Below are 7,299 nucleotides of genomic sequence, written 5' to 3' on the forward strand. Positions count from 1 at the left end.
TTCAAAAACTAGCATGACCATTGCTCGAAACCAGTAAGTTGATGTTTTTCATCCTGCTGTTAGTTTCTAGAAGCATACCATTATACGAGGACTGTTCAGAAAATAAAATCGGGCGGAAATGGAAACGACACTAAAAATCCTATGAAGTATTGCACAGATGTGTTGGGTAGTGTCTCTAATATGCCCACCGATCGCATCATGTCACTCTTTTCAGTTCTGAGCGCACAGTGAGTGCGTAAAAGTGCGTGGAACAACAGTGTCTCTCGCCAAGTATGAGCACCTGGTGAGAGATTTCGCCTGATGTCATGCAGCCCACACAACACACTTGCCATGAATTTCCTTTTGCATGGCAGTTCTTGGCCATACGCTGCCGGGGCAGCTCCTGCAGCGTTTTCGACGGGAGTGTATGATCACGCACAATACAACCCATAATTGGCTCGTCTTGAGCTTCATCACTACTCACTAGAACCTCTGGCTATGGAGAGAACATTTTGGCACAGACAACGAACAGCAGACCAGCGTAGGGAATTAGCAGAAAGCACAGGCAGCTCCCTTCTATCACGAGGATATTGGAAAGTTGGTACAGCGCAACGACAAATGTCTGTGTCGGATTGGCGACTATGCAGAGAAGCAGCTGGTAGCTGTTGCTAACTGTTGCAAATAAACAAATTAATACGCTGGTTTCTATATCGTAACGGATCGGACCTTTTTTTCCGAACAGCTCTCGTATAATACGGTAGGGAACCACGGGTCACAATTTGACGGCCGATGAACTATACGAAACAGGAGGAAGACTGGCATTGATAGAGGCAGATAATTTGAAGAAGTTTTGTCTTGTATCCAGAAGTGTGTATTACATCACAAGCAAACGCTTTACTAGCTAAAATTTTATGTTGTGATAAACAATGAGCTTTGCATCTGTAGCAAGCGATAACGTATACGACTGGTGCTTGCAACCGCTCTTAGGCTGATAATTAACAAAAGAGCAGAGAATTCAGGAGAATTGTATACAACCATACGAAGAAGTAAATGGTAAACTAGGCGGCATTTGAATGAAAAACGATTTATAAACCCAGGCCCTGCCAGGAAGTTATCATTACCCCTGCCGTTCGCTGTGCAGCCTCCACCTCTGCCGGACACCTTGTAAATCGGCCCGCGTTCACCATGTACTGCACAGCGCCGGCACCTCCTCCTCCCTCCCACCTCGTGCCAGCGGCGAGAATCGCTTTCCAATACCCGACACGCCCGGCACATCTACTACTGCACCCATTTCGTAATAGATGACCCTCTTCTGTCTCCTGTACTACTCACAGACATCGCCAGTCTCGTAAAGGCGAACAATAGCTCCCGCTGTCCTAGTAACTTGCTGATGCACATCTCACAGTCTAGAAACTAATTTTGTTTCGCGAGGTTTGGTATAACGGTGACGTGCAAAGTGGGCTGTAAAGTGGGAATCATTTCTCTCAACGGGCCTGAACGAATGTCCACAGATTGGTTTGACCCGCGAGAGTGTTGTAGCACCGATAATGCAGATACAATACCTTCTGCAACATCCAAAATTCTTCGGCGTTCAGTATCCGGTAATAAGATGTACTGTACTTCTAATTATGAATCTGTAGGCTTTTGTACAGAAACTATGTTTAATTTGTAATTGTGTACTTGCTTCTCGTCATCCGCTCATCAACAACATCGTAACAGTGTTAAGTAACAAAATATAACTAATACTGTAGAGGCCTTACCCAGTGACATTTCTTTCACAAAGTATGACTGACCTCAATAATAACTGCAATAGTTAAAACTTGTATGGCGCCTGTGTTGTCATGGTCCTCACACATTATTACCAACCAGGTCCTTTTCCTTTACATGCAATCACCGGGTGCCGTAAAAATATTAAAAGTTATTGACTCTTTACTACCAGTTTTGTTTGTTTGCTAATAACCAGTTTCAGTATAAATTCCCTGCCTCAGTAACTATTCATTCTCGTACAGCATAACAGAGGCATAACTAATTTGTAGTTATGAGTATTAACTTCAGTCACTTAAAGTAAAGAAAAATTTCACTAGGAAATCTAATAACTGAAGATGCAGCACAAATTAACAGTGCGAAATTTCTATTATTCTGTATATTGCTCAGCGAGTGACTTCTGCTGGCTTGGTACGTATTTTATTGTTGTTACATTAAAGTAAAATCAGTTGCTCATTTGCTTAAAGTAAATTCAATTCACTGTTTCAATAAACAAAAGTAAATTGTTTGCCTTTTCTACATTTTGCATTACGTTACACTGAGGATACTGAAAGTCACTTTTTACATAATCAAGTTAATGTTACAGCCAGTGATTTGTTTAACGAGTACCTTAATTTAAATTTATTTGCACAGTTTAGTATTTCAGAATAGGTAGCTGCAAACTCAGTACTTTCTAATCCATTTACTTTTTCGTGAACTTTTGTGTTGTGGGAAAGCGTGACAACCTTCTGTTGCCACGCCAGTGATTATTTCCTTAAATTTCTTTGCCATTACGTTTCTCAACTTTCTGCAGTTGCATTGCCCTAGTGCACTGGCGACCATTTAATTATCCCCTTTTTAGCTAATAAGTATTTTTTGTATTATTAACTTTTTTTGTATTAAATATTTCGTGGTACCCCTTTCCCCCCGTGTGGTTCGTAAGCGACTGCACTATATTCCACCCATTTCAAAATTATCATCAGTATAGATTAGCTGGCGAAGAGTTCTCGGGCTTCCAGCCGGGTGGCGGTGTCTTCAATCTGCGACGTTTCGACGAGTGACATACTCATCATCTTCTGGCGAAGTGCCGAGACTTTGCGGATGCCGGTCCCTTTATACCTGCGGTGTGCCCCCCACCACCTGGCCGCGGGAGGCTGGGTCCAGCGGATCCGGCGGGCGGGGTGGAGAGGGAAGGGGGTGCGCCGTTCGTGTCTCCGTCAGAGCATTCTGATCGCGTCTCGTGAGTTGGACGGTTCTTGTTGCGTTCCTGGCGTATTGCGGCTAATGCTGGATTCCAGGCCGCGCTCAGTGAATAGCCTTCGTCCCTGTTCACAAGATTCTCGTGGACCCGTATTTCTATTGATTCTTTAATGACGCTATCCCAATAGCTCCCGGCTCGGCACAGCACCCTGGTGTTTTCGAAATCAAAGGTGTGGTTTTCTTGGATGCTATGTTCAGCTATAGCATATTTCTCTATCTGTCCAAGTCGAACATGCCTGATGTGTTCCTCGCACCTTTTAGAGATGTAGCGCTGCGTTTGACCAATGTACTGCACACCACATTCGCAGGCAATGTTGTATATACCAGGTGTGTTTAGTTTGAGTGGGTCTTTAGCTGAGCCCAGCAGCTCTTTCGTCTTCGGCGGTGGTCGGAAGACGGCACCGTCCACGAGAATCTTGTGAACAGGGACGAAGGCTATCAACTGAGCGCGGCCTGGAATCCAGCATTAGCCGCAATACGCCAGGAACGCAACAAGAACCGTCCAACTCACGAGACGCGATCAGAATGCTCTGACGGAGACACGAACGGCGAACCCGCTTCCCCCTCCACCCCGCCCGCCGGCTCCTCTGGACCCAGCCTCCCGCGGCCAGGTGGTGGGAGGCACACCGCAGGTATAAAGGGACCGGCATCCGCAAAGTCTCGGCACTTCGCCAGAAGATGATGAGTATGTCACTCGTCGAAACGTCGCAGATTGAAGACACCGCCACCCGGCTGGAAGCCCGAGAACTCTTCGCCTGCTGTATACGCCGGGAAAGCATACATTCATAGTTTAGATTAGGTTTATAACAGATTCTTCTTTCAGACGGACCTGTTGTACACTTGCCTTCTTACTAACCGATATTAGTTTCCATCTTCAACAATAGCCTTACAGGTAGGTTGTAGTGTATCACAAAGATGCTGAAAAACTGAACTGGTGAACTCTTGAAGAAAGACGTAAAGTATCCCGAGATAGCCTACCTATAAATTTTCAAATGCCGTATTTAATGATGACTCTAGGAATAAACCACAACCATAGCCAACTTCACACAAGCCAGAGTCATGTGACAACGTCATAACGTCATACAGCTGTCAAGTAGACCACCGGCTTTCCAGAACGGCCGTCCTGTTGCACGTTAAGAGCAAAACTATTTTACTTTGTAACAAGTGTAACTGTATGATTATATCATGCACGCAAGAATCAGTCATATTTAAATAGCCACTAATGCAATTTTAACAAGCGTTGTAAAATTTAATACACGAAAACAGAAATGGTATAGAAGGCAATTATACGGTAAAACGTGTGGTATGCACTTTAATTAGCGCAATTCTGCTACTAACAGAAGTGAGAACGAACTGGTTACTATTACTCTTCCCTTTTAAATGTCAAAGAGTGTAATTTTAAATATAGAAAAAGTTTGTTATATATACACGAAAACAAAATATTGTGCAGCTCCTCAGGGCACCATGATCAGTATGTACTTACATTTAAGAAAAAACAAGTTTTCCAATAATTGTAAAAGATGACAATAACTTCCTATTAGGTATTAAATTAAAAGTGCATAAGGTGGTTTGTAACATTTTTACACAGTCGCTTCATTCATTAGAATTTTAATGGAAATTTTCTCTGTGTTCACATTAGGAAGCAGTAACCAAAATCAGCTTACTTTCAATGAGCTACTTTGACAGATTTCCTGGTTTCTGTACGTCCATCTGCAATTACTCATAACTAAGGCTCACAAATTAGCGAATCTAAGGAAAAGGTCATACGTAAGTACACTGATGAGCCAAAACATTATGACTACCTGCTTAAGAGCTTGTTTGCCCGTTTTTTGGTATGTGGAGTTATGTGGTATTAGATGTCCATGCAGAGGGTATGTAATTCGGTTAAACAATGGGCCTCTGATTTGCGTACGTGGTGATGGCGCTAGATAGCTATCCAGACGGGTTCCACAGGATTTACATCAGGTGAATTTGGTCGTCGAGATATCAACCTGAGCTCACTATAATGCTATTCAAACCACTGCAGCACGGTTCTGTCTCCGAGACACGGACAATTATCCCGGCGAAGGATGACATCGGCGTCGGGAAAGACCTCAAGCACGAAGGGATGCAGCTGTCAGAGTGTCTCGGATTACTACCACAGGTGCCGTGCAAGCGCAGGAGAAGCATAATACTGCTTCCTGCATCCGTGGCACGCCGCACGTTTCGAGCCGCCATTCACCTCGATGACGGCCTTTGAGGAGACGACCGCCGACCTAGTGTAGCAAAAAAGTGACTCACCCGAAGAGCCGACATGTTCCCATTGATTGACGATCGAATCAGATGGTCCTGTGCCCACTGTAATCGTAAACGTTGGGTCAACATGTGAAAGTGTAGGGGTGGTCTGCTGCGGAGCTCTTTGTTAAAAAATGTGCGGTGAACGGTGTGCTCCGAAACACTTGTGCGCACACCAGCATTCTTCTCTTTCGGTAGAGATGCCACAGATCACCGTCTATTCTATTTAACAGAGCAGACAAACCTCTGAACCCCATGGTCTGTAAAGAGTCATGGAAGTCCAATCATTTAGCGCCAATTGGTAGTTTCACTGTCCTTCTACCTCTTCCCGTAGATGCTCAAAATAGTAGCAGGTGAACAATCAAACAGCTTCGCCGTTTTCTACATACTCGTTCACAGGCTCTGCGTAATAATAATCTGTCCTTTATCAAAGTCGTTTGTCTCAATGTATTTACCCATTTTTAGCCCATATCTTCGCTAGGGTCATCCCCCGACCGTGTCTGCTCCGCTTACATATTTTTGTTACCGCGTCACGTACATGAAACGCTACCAGGCAGCATCCAACATCGCGGTGGGCAGTGATAATGTATTATCAGTGTGCAACTTCAAATAACTCCCTTGGGAATTATATAGTAGAAAAAATTCCAGTAGTACAGTTTCACATTAGTATAACCTACATGCTTTTCTTACATCACACTTTTTAAATCAGGAGATCCAGTGAGCGTAAGCCAGAATCAGATATGTAAGAACAAAGCATGAAATTTCTTGGAAACAGGATTGCAGCACAAAGTGCAATGAACACCATAACGACCATATGAACTTCACTGTGGGTAGCAGTAATTATCAACAGTATAGGTTAGCAATCACAGAAATGTAAAGTAGACTCTACCACTGTTAACTACAATTATCACTTCAAACTTCGACTCATTCAGCACAAAAAATTGTTCCCAAAGACAACACGAGACTAAGAAGTACCTGACAAGAGTTCATGTTTAACTAACAAACGTATACACATCGCAAATGCAATAATATGACACTGAAATAACACATTTCATATTCATACCACAGTGGCAATGTTTCAGATTCATTTGCAAAACCCATATTCAAATTGACTTTCCCCTGCAAGTAAAGATTAAAGTGGGGGCCCTTAAACTGTCCGTTTCTTTATAAGGAACTATGATCACATCTCAGAAACACTTTGCATTACATAGATGCTGAACTGCAACCCCATTTAAGATTATTTAGCCCTCAATGATTTAAAACAATTAACACTAGCAATATTCTTGTTCAGCTTTGGAAATAAATTCAAGTTAACACAAAATTGTTAAGGCTTTCGTGGCCACTTGTTGACAAACTGCCTATTGGCTTCTGTCTCGGGTTCTTCGGCCGACGTTCATCTAATGATTTTTCTGACGTTTCGCCAGCACGAGTGGCTGGCATTGTCAAAGCTTCACCCTCCATTGCCGGTGGTGAACTGGAGGCGAGCTCGCGGCCGCAGACTATATGTACCTGGCGCGCCAACGTCCGAGGGCTTCTCCGCGGTCATTTCCGGTGCGGTTCTCCTCTTGCTACCTGTGACGGTCGTTCGCTGCAGTACGGGAAGCCAGGATCCGTTTACCTTAAGGCTTTCCTCTTTCTTGTTCAAACTGTTCGCGTGTTTTTGGATTTCTACAGCTTCTCTGAACAAGCGCGTGTGATAGTGCTTCTCTACAGCCAGAACTTCCGTGTCGGCGAATTTTATTACGTGGTCGGTCTCATTCAGTGCGTGTTCTGCCACGGCCGATTTCTCCACCTGCCCCAACCTGCAATGTCGCTTATGCTCTTTGATCCTGGTGTTAATGGATCGTCCAGTCATTCCGACATGAACTTTTCCGCATGTGCAAGGTATACGGTATATTCCCGACATTGCAAGTGGGTCTCTTTTCTCCTTCGCCGATCTAAGCCACTCTTTGATCTTCCTTGTCGGTTTGAAAATCGTCTTTACGCCGTGTTTGCGCAATATACGGCCGATTCTGTCCGTCCTCTGGGAATGTATGGCAGAAA

Source organism: Schistocerca nitens, chromosome 7 (genome assembly GCF_023898315.1).
Source record: "Schistocerca nitens isolate TAMUIC-IGC-003100 chromosome 7, iqSchNite1.1, whole genome shotgun sequence".
In the NCBI taxonomy this organism is placed as follows: domain Eukaryota; kingdom Metazoa; phylum Arthropoda; class Insecta; order Orthoptera; family Acrididae; genus Schistocerca; species Schistocerca nitens.